The sequence below is a fragment of the Anas platyrhynchos genome, chromosome Z (genome assembly GCF_047663525.1).
Source record: "Anas platyrhynchos isolate ZD024472 breed Pekin duck chromosome Z, IASCAAS_PekinDuck_T2T, whole genome shotgun sequence".
Lineage (NCBI taxonomy): Eukaryota > Metazoa > Chordata > Aves > Anseriformes > Anatidae > Anas > Anas platyrhynchos.
This window is the reverse complement of record NC_092621.1, coordinates 61,077,317-61,087,746: the sequence shown is the minus strand read 5'-3', so window position 1 is coordinate 61,087,746 and position 10,430 is coordinate 61,077,317. Positions and strand designations below refer to the sequence as shown.

Genomic DNA, 10,430 nt, shown 5'->3' with positions numbered 1-10,430 from the left:
TGTAAATTAATGAAAAATACTAATCTTCTATAGGAGGAATAATGATTGGTTATGATTGGTATACCTCTAGGACAAACCTGAGAGGTGTTTAAAAATCCTATCAGTAATAATCTGCAAGATTTCAGTAGCTGCCTAAGAAAAGGGTCATATAAGAAGGATAATACATTACTGACTGAAATAGTTTAAAAGCAACTTCGGACAGAAATCTTTATCCAAAATACTGATGTGTTAGCTTTGTTTTCTTCCTTTACTGCACATCTACCATTCCAACTTTCTCCCCCTTTTGTTTTTTCTTATTCCCCCTCCTTTTATCTCCCTCTTCTTCTTAAGATTTCTCTATTTCTCATTTTATTTCTAGGTACTGATTGCTCTGAGACCCTTTTAATACACTACAGGTCTTTTATCACATTTTGGTTTTACAAAAAGGAGGAAAGAAAATGAAACAAAACAAAATGAAAGAATGGCATGGACATCTAAGACATCACCTTGAATCAGTGTTCCAATGACAGAAACTCTCAGTTTCATAGAACTATACGAACCCTTCTCAGCATCATTTTTCCCTGAGTTGTTTTTTATCTTGTTAGAACATATACGCATTGTTTTCTGGTTCACATGCATTTTCCCATTTGATTGAAGTAATAATCTGTTGCATTCTAATCCTAATGTATTTATAGGAGTACACACTACTACTACCACTACCAGAGACATTTTCTAATACATTTTATATATTGTGTGTATGATATTTTGTAAAATATAATGTATAAATTTTTGAAGAAATATAATTAACCTCATGGAGAACAAAATTAATGGTGCTGCTGCTATTGTTATTATGTTTGTGTAATGAGCTTGGGTGTCCTGGTAATGTTGTGCTATGTACAAATACAGAGAAAACAAGCTGCCTTTGTTTTGAAGAACTTAGAATATATACATTTCATTCAGGTATACATGTTCCACTATAAAGTGACATGGGTTTTCTATACTAAGTTATTTGTAAATAAATTATGTCCATACTGAATGACTCAATACAAAATATTTTTAAAGGGAAATTCAATGGGATTTAGTATCACTACATGGGATTTTAGACTGTGGGATATGGTCTCCCTTGAAATTCAAGCCTCGTGATTTGTAAAATCATATTTTATTAAATGTTCAGAGTTGTGAACCTAAAATAAGTTGTCATTGTTGCCTTTCAGTGTTATTGGTATAATCAACTTGCTGTGTTTGAGGGAAGTAAGGGATAAGCTATTTTTTCTTTAATGCCTTTCTAAATTTTCTGACATACTTCGATTGAATACACATGATCATATTTTCTTTACCTTTCAGACATTTTTACTCAGACCATTGCCTGTTAGAATGGAATAAGAGATGAGTATAACTATCTCATAAAAACAGTGTTATTTTTTCAAGAGCATTAATTACTGTATATATAATTTAAAATGTTTAAAATTAATTGTGACGGATAGGAGAAAATTAAAAATGGATTCAGAATACAGACTTTCTTGTATGTAATTTGTGAAGGAGGAAAGCAGGAGAAAAGATTGTTTGCTGTCTTATAATGATTAGATAAAAAGCAAGAATAATTACCAGCTCAGTGGGTAGGCTGGTACAAAGGAAGAAACACTCATCAAGCAGTTGTTTTTTCAGCTTCGGCAGATTGTGCACATAAACACACACACACACACCCCTTGGTGAGTTTTGCTATCCTGTAAAATCTAATGAATTATCTTCATGGCACATTTTGATGAATTTTGTTCCATATGATTGGTTGATGCCACTTCAGTTTTTAAATTGTCTCAGACTTTACTAGTAGCTGCCATTCAAATTAAGGTTAACAAGGTAGGTACAGAAAAGACAAGTGTATTTTCCCAAGTCTTTCCAAATCAAGCTTGTTACCAGCATGAAATACAATGATGACTCTATGAATAATTCTTAATAATCTCGAGTATAAAATGCAGACCAATCTGGAGAAACTGCAGTGACATAAGCTTCTGTTTCCCCACTTAGTATTCTGGAGTTAGTTCACATCAGATATTATTTCTTTTATCAACTATTTATTCAAGTAAATTTCAAAGTAGACCTAGGAGTTCTGCAAATATGGTACAGAGTAAACACATTAATATTAAACACTATGTTATTGTATCAGAATTTCCTTGATGTACCTAATATTCTTTGTCAAAATGCTCTGAAGGGTATTGCATACATGGCTCACCAGGACAGGACATTTGGAAAAACAGGTTACAGAAATCCTGACGTGGTATCCAAGACAGCAATGACCAAATCAATACAAAAGACCAAATTATATATTTGAATATAACAACATAATTACACAGAAGAAATGCTGAATTAAACTGTCACCATGGAGGAAATAAAGAAGCGAGTGTTGAATGCAACTCCCTGCTCTAAAAAAATAAAAATAAAAAAAATAATAAAAAAAAAATCTTGAGCAGCCAGTAGTAACGCAAATACAGAATTAGGCTTTTCAAGTAGAATAGTTGAATGGCTACAGCCCAGCTGAACAATGCATGTCTGCTAGCAGTAAAATTCACCCATGAGGGTTGCACAGATTCTTGAGTCTGAATCCAACAAAACACTAAGCTCCCTGTCTCCTATGGCTTTTGAGGTTTCAAATGGCTACAATTCTTGTTTGTGTGGTGGACATCATTACATGTAAGAAGAAGAGTTGACATTAGCAGAAAGTAACACTGAAAACATACCAGCAAAGACTGGAGATGAGGAGCAGGATTTTAAAAGTGTCCATCTTCCAGTCATTTCCTCCTAGCAATAAGCATTGGGACTGCAGATTCAAGGGTTAATGTCAGGACAGCAGAAACACTGAAATTCAAGGTTAATATCACCTTGGTATCAAAGCAAGCTTTAACATCGTTTGTCCCATGTCTTCTGTTCTCTGTCGCTTAAACCAATGCTTTATTCTCTTTAAACAAGAGTAATGTGCAATATAAGCCCAAGACTGTGCATACTCTTTCATTCCTTCTCTTTCATTCCTTTTTTTTTCTCCTAGCTCCATAAAAACTTTCATGTCCTGTAATAGCTTAAGGAACAAAACTATTTTTCCACTAAAATATACGGTATAATTTAATTAATAGACTGACCATGCTTCTTTAAATGAAAGATCAAAATTATGTACCTAATCCCTTTCTCATTGGTACCAATTTTAAACCAATCCTGTGTGTATTGTATGACATTTTGCTGCTATATCAGTTTGTTCTTCTCAGGGAGGCACAGCTCATGCTTGAATTTAAATAAATCTTTGAAGTTAGAAACACTCAGACCCAGAATTTGTTACAGGAAAATGCCCAGCAGCTGAATGATTTCCAGATATTTCTTTGTTTAAAAATAAACTCGTCTCTCACCCATAGCTAGCATTACGGTAGGGAGAAGAGATGGGTGTGAAGCATAAGACAATAATCCTTGAGCAGATGAGGAAAGCAAAAGATTTTCCCAAAACAGAAGTATAATCTGTCTTCTATCATCTCACATAATCTATGCAAATTTGCACTGTTCAGCAGACCAGTAAATGTGGTCACACTAAAGATGGATGTTCCATGCAGGGAAAGGCAATGCTTATCCAGATGCTGCAAAGCTATCTTAATTTGTGGCTCCTTTAGACCAAGAACAAGGCAGATTGCCCGCAACCATAACTACTAGTTCAAATGTCAAACTTCTGTCTTAAATGTATTACAGAGGCGGCAGTAGCTGACAGGCAATCCAAGTGTAGAGGATAAGTGGATAATGGAAATTCCAGGAGAGATCCTTTACAACAGTTGAGGAATGCCAAAGGTGAAAAGAAAAGCTAAAGTCACTTGGGTGAGAATGTTTGTGAATACTGCTGTGACAATGCTGTAAATAGCGCAAATTCAGTATTGTTTCTGTCATCTTCCTGTTCCCCTGCCAGCCTTGAAATTCACAATTCTTTTCCATTTTTGCCTACATTACTGGAAATGCACACTACGGCAACAACATCAAGTGAACATATGATCCATTCAGCAAAAAATAAGAAAAGTAGCCATGGATTCTCAGGTACTGTCTCATGTCCAAATGCACAGAAATTCTACTGCTTGCCAAGGTAATACAGAAAGCTGTAAGACCCTTTTATTTATGGTGGTCCTACATAGTCAGTCCTTCAAGAGTCAGCACCAGTGCCTGTTGGGCTCACGGGGCCAGGTGGCAGAACACAACACTTCAAATAGCTCTAAATCGTGCACTGTTTTGTGTGGCATGTTTGGATACAGTAATGCCAATGGAGAGATCTGACCTCACGTTGCTTCTGGAAGGTCATTCCCATTTGTACAAGTCACCATTGAGGGAGCAAGTGAAGATTTATTTACTTTTCCTTTTTATCTAAGAAGTTGGACAGGAGAGCTGCGGAAATTTTTAGAGAAGTCCTGCTGTGAAGCACATGGGTAGGACAGAACAGCTCAGCTAGACAGCATCATTTTTAAAATGAATTCCCTTGTTTAATGTGAGTTTTAACCATTATCACACTGACAGCTGGGGTGCTGAATAAGCCTGTTTGTGATATGAACTTGCATTTGCATGTGTACGTGCTTATGTGTAATTTACATAGGTTTTTTTGAAATACATCACAATTTGCATCACTTTTTCTAAAGTGCTTGCAATATACCAGATGGAATAATTGTGTTACTTGTCTAAGGATTACTTTAAAACAAGATCTAGTACAGTGTTTTATTTATAATGACAGAGAAAAATAAAAAGACATGAAGGATCTGTATGAAATACTATTTTATTTTATCACAGTTCTCATATGACATTTTACCTCTGTGAACAATTGTTGCTCATCTTCTCTCTGGACTGAAAAACACCTTTCTGCATATCCCAGGTTGCATTATAACAAGGTCAAATGCCCTCTATAAGCACAAAATATAGAAATGGTCATTGGAAATGTCATGCTCCAACAACAGTCTCAGTTTCTTCAAAAGAAAATACAAGTACACCTGCAGCAAATGGTTTAAGGAGAAAAAATATTGTTTAAGAAAAATCTATGTTTTATGAAGAAGAGCTCAGTATATCTGAGTCCACTTTAAATGAGCTTCTTGAAGAGAAACTTAACTACATGTAGATTGGCTTCAGACATCTTCCTTCAGATACCCACACTACCTCTTAAAAAGCCGTACCGGGCACTTTTACAAAACATTAAAGCAAAAGTATCCCCCAGTTTTGCTGCAGAGTACACTGACCAGAAGACAGACTGATATGCTTTACACACAAAAATAAAATTGCCAAAGACATCTCCTTACACCACCTGATCCTCTCACAAAGCTGTGTGAAGTTAACCAAAGTCTAAATTTTAATTGCTATTATTATACTTCCCCCTGTAACTTCTGAAGGCCTAAAAAGTGCAAGCCCACCTACACACCTCTTCCTGGTATGCTAAGCATAAGCTCTCTCCTCAGATGGAAAGAAATAAGCAAGGCTCTGCAGACTGTCACATAGCTAAAATGATGACAGTACTCCATGTGTTTTATAGATTCTTTGGAGGAGGTTCCACATCTTTTAAGATTTGCATAATCTGCAGGAAAAACAAGGGCAAATAATCCTTCTGAAACTGTTTTGCTAGGCTATCCTAAGAAAAGGAATGGAATTACTAAAAATTGTTCTAAGAACTTCTGGAGAAGCTAACAACCTTACAAAGTATCACATCACCCAGCTTCTTTGCCCAAATGAACTATAACTTTTGCAAATAGATTTTGACTATAAATGCATTTATTTTAATTAAAATTTGCAGTAGATTAGGGATGAGGTAATCTGTGTATTTGTTGTAAATTTAAACAAATTACTGCCTTACTTCTGGTATACGTAACTATTTTCACATATGCTCCTTAGAATTTTATAGTGATTTCCTGTATAACAGTGCTGAGTCACAAGGACATCACTATTCATGGATACAAGCACTGAAAATGAGATACTCCTTTCCGGCAGCAAATAGCAGATCATGTCTTTTTCATCATTTATCTCTCCTTAGTATTTACCTACAATGCAAGCAAAATTTATGTAAGAAAACAAATATAAAGTCCTAAAGCAAGTCTTCTTAAAAAAACACCACTAAAAGATACCATGTTCACTCTGCAGAAATGATGCCAAAGGCAACAGCTGTAAAAATCTATCATTCCTCATGTTTTTGTGAAGCTGAGAATATGTATAGACTATTAGCTTGAGTGTCATGCCACTATTCCTGAATACAGCAGTATTATTCAGAGGGAATTAGCTGTAACTATACCAGTAGGAGGGTATTTGCATGATGAAAGGAGTACAGATGTTCAAAAAGACTTTTTAACGTTTGGGGAACTGAGAGTTTGTTAGACCAAATCTGTAGCAAACTGGTACTGGTGTTCTTTCTTTTAAAGGCAGTACTGCATATAGCAGTAGGATAACACACGTGTAACACACAGCATCGACAAAATATAGGAAAAGCTTAATTTACAGTGCTATTTTACTTTAAACACTACTTTTGCAAAGCAGCTTTCATTTTCCCAGGAAGGCCATTCCGTTTTGTTTTGTTTCTGATTAAAATGCTCAGAAAAAATAGCTTATCCTGGAAGAATCTCTTTGGAAAAATTTATGTTTTCTAGGTAGACACAGTCCTAGTCAGAATATTTGTTCAAGAAAACATGAGGAGACTAAACACCCGTGGGGAGATCAGGAACAAATTGTTTGGATGTCAGGACAGCACTCTGCTGCCTTCTTGACTTTTTCTAACTCCTACCCATTCCTCCCTTATTGATAGCAGTAATTTGCAGACTGTAAAGTATGACCTTTGGAACAGCACCAGCACTGGGCACCACAGCTGTTACCCGACCTCTGCTCCCAGTAATGAGACCAGTCAACTTTTGGAAGATAGGGACGGTAAGGAAGAGCAAGATAGCTATGAAATAAACAGTCTACAGCACAGAGCCATCTGTCAGCCACTTTGGTAAAATGTTTCTCGGTTTCAATGCCCTGATTGCTTGTGATTAACATACTTTGCCTCTCTCTCAATCCATCATCTGTAAGGAGAAAACACTCTACACAGAGAGTAACAACAAAAGGTATAGACTGCAGAAAACATATAAAATGTAATTTAGTGAATAAATTATTCTATCACAGATAGAATTGAGGCAGAAAGCAACCAGAGGCACTGACAAGGGAAAAGGGGTATGTTATACAATACAGTCTGAAAGAAGGTGGGATGTGTTAAGTTAGCAAGATACAGATGGCAGGAAATGTAGAGAAGAAAACGATGACATTAATGGCTTGCACAGTCTGCAAAGGAAAAAAAAAAAAAAAAAAGGAAGCAGGTTGAAAAAAAAAAAAAGAAAGGAAGACAGAAAGAAAACAGAAGTGATGCTGCAGAGGCAAGTTAGAGGTTATATACATGAGGTAAACTGCAGAAAATCCGTATAGATTTTTATAAGGAGGAGGTGGTTTTGAGCTGTATTCTTAAAGGACCAGGGAGTCATTTCAAGGTGATCTGCTTCTATTCTTAGTCTGAGCGATAAGATTGGTTGCGGTGTTCTGCAGGTAAGAAGATGAAAGAGGAGGACTTAGACAAAAAGGTAATAAAAGGGAAATAAAGGGAATGTAAAGACAAATAGGCCTGAGGATTTCAATGCTGTTGGACACTGCATCGGACCAGAATGCACGCTGACAGTGGGAAAAGAAGCACAGTTTGGCATCTTGGACTCCATGGCTAAGTGAAGTCAGAGACAAGTAAAGCTGCCGCATAGAGTTCTCCTTACTTCGTAATATGACATCTATAGCATTTTCCAAGATTAATTCCAAAATGAAGCCAGCAAACCAAGCAGCAACAGAACACAAATAAATCTTGCCAGCTATCCGCACTATCTGCTAATTGTGAATGGGTTCTGCAACTGCCAGAATGTGCATTAATCAGATTCCAACATTATTTAACAACCTCTGGGTTTAACAACCTATCTCTAGTCTAAAAATATATCTTGAGTATGAAACAGCATAGTATAATTAAAAATTTCCTGAAGTAATACATAGTGTTTACATTTGTATTTTACACAGTATAGCCTCAACACTTCTGAATATTGATGTTTTCACCATGTGCTTGCCTCCTGCAAGACCAAACACTTTGGAGTATCCAGAAGTCAGTAAGAAACAGTATAAGTCTAAGAAAGAGTTAATGTACTACTGACATACGTATTATTTCTAGCTCTCTCACACTTCTTAGTAGACTGAAGTTGTGTTTTGTTGCTTTAATGATATTTACTCAGCTAAAGAATTGTATGCAAACTTTGTTCTGCAGTTAAAAAAAATCACATTTCTAAAATAAATTTCTTACCAGTTTTTCAAAAGTGCCTTTTTCCCTTCTTGGAAACACACCTGATATTTATTTTGTTTTCAGCTTCCTGGTTTACAGACTTCTCAGCATATTAACTTTTTGGCCTTTCAGACATATGTCTGTTGACCTTATGTACTGTTGCCTTTATGAGTTTTTACCATATGTCCGGATCCCACAGCAACTGCATCAGTGGATTACCGCAAAGGCGGTAGAGATAAGAAGTGACATCATGCACCATTGTTACGGCCCTTGCTAACTCAGCAACACAAACATCCACGCATTCAGACACTTGATGGATTTCCTCTCCGTGCTGTGCTCCAGCTGTAGCTGACACGACTTACAGGGCGGTCATCGAATTACCCGCACGCTGAATTCTCCAGTAGCAGTTCTAATTCTGATATGAAACGCTCCTGTTAGGTATTTATGTGGTACGCTGAGAGCTGTAATCTCTATGTGTAATCCTCTTTCTGTGGTGACGTAGCGTTTGAGTTGGACGCCTGATACAGTGTTCCTCTCGTCTATGGACAAAAAAAAAAAAAAAGGCAGCTAAATCATCACAGGGTCATAAAATTACTGCTGAAATATTAAGCTGTTTGGATCACAATACTGATACTTTCCATGTTCAAAACAAAGCATAACAAAATAAAACAAAATGAAACAAACAAAAAACCAAACAAACAGGGCATGAATTATGTTTCCCAATCCCTACCCTTGGAGAAGTGAACGTGTTAGGTATGTTTATCAAAAAGCCGTGGCACTCTGCTCACAGAAGGGCGTGCAAGTGCCGCACACGCACAGGTCTCCCCATTACCCTTCACTACTCCTGTGTGTGTGTGCAGTGGCCCTGAACTTCACGCCCTTTGCAAGAAAAGCCCAGAAGCAGAAGTTCTGTCCATAAGGGTGTCTTTTTCCCAGCCCCGTGTCACACTCAGCACCCCACACACACAGCAAGGGAAATCCTCGCCTCCCCGGGGCGGCCTCCCCCGGCCCCCCGCTCACAAAATGGCGCCCCCGGGCCCAGGAGGCGGGGGTGGGGAAGGGGGGGGGCGGCTGGGCCCGGCCGGGTCTCTCCCCTGGTCGCTTTCCGAAGGGCTTTTGGGACGGGCTGACCCCTTCCCCTTCCTTTGGGGCCGATCAGGGGCATCAGCGGCTGCCACAGCAGCCTCGCGGCGCCACCTTGCGGGCGGCGGGGCCGGGGGAAGGGAGGGAGGGAGGGAGGGCGGCCGGGGGCGCGGCGCCCTGAGGAGAGTCTCGGGGATGGCAGCAGCCCCCGGGGGGGCACCGGGCAGGGCTGTAGCTCGCTTTTTTTTGCAGCCCTGCCCGCTGGCTCCAAGCTCTGCTAAGGCGTCCCGGTGGGGCTGTGGTTCTCTGGAGGTGAAGGTGTCTTTGGTTTTCCCTTGGCTGCCCCCTTGGAGGGTTAGTGTGGGGGGCGGCCAGCTGGTGTTGCCTCTGCACCTCTGCAACCCAAGAGCTCGATGTGGTGCTCAATGCCTTCGTCTCTGGAGGAAACCTCACGGCTTTGTGTCATTTAGTAGCTGGATGCTTTGGAGCATCATGGTAATCCATCGGCTGTGTGAGATACTTAGCTTGATCCTTTGGTATTAGCCTTCCTTCTTGGAAATGGAAGGGGTAACCTGCCTGTGGGGCTGTGCTGGAAACTGTGGCAGGGCTGGCTAACAGGCCCACCAGGCAGCACAGCAACTCACATCTTGGCCCTCCGCACACCGACAGCTGCAGCACATGGGGGCACGGGCCTCCAGCACCATAACAGGCTGCAATTTGAACAGGAATCTGCAGGAGGAGAGCTGACCATCACTGAGAGGTTGCAGGAACACGCTGCGTGCTGAATGCTTTGGAAAAAGCCATTCCACTTCAAAAATCTTCACTGAGCATATGCGTCCAGTCACAAGCAAACATTCTCACATTAGTCTGTTGTGCTGTAAGAATTCCCTTGACCTGCCTCGGTATCTTTGTACATCATGAGCTCTTCAGGACTAGGACAAACAGCCGTGTTTTGTTCTGTCTAAGAAAGGAAACAGAAAACACACAATAGTTGATAACAGATAATAAAAATATTGACATGGTGTTATCATGTGTACATATTCCC

The 10,430-nt window shown here is 39.1% G+C and overlaps 1 long non-coding RNA gene across 1 annotated transcript; it reads right to left on the bottom strand.

Annotated features, from left to right (window-relative positions):
* Nucleotides 1-4,746: 4,746 nt before the first annotated feature.
* On the bottom strand, nt 4,747-9,692 carry LOC140000750 (uncharacterized). The gene is made up of 2 exons (XR_011805942.1): nt 9,033-9,692; nt 4,747-8,841 (listed from the first exon to the last, which is right to left on the bottom strand). It is a non-coding gene; the product is annotated as an uncharacterized lncRNA (long non-coding RNA).
* Between the last annotated feature and the right edge of the window lie 738 nt (nt 9,693-10,430).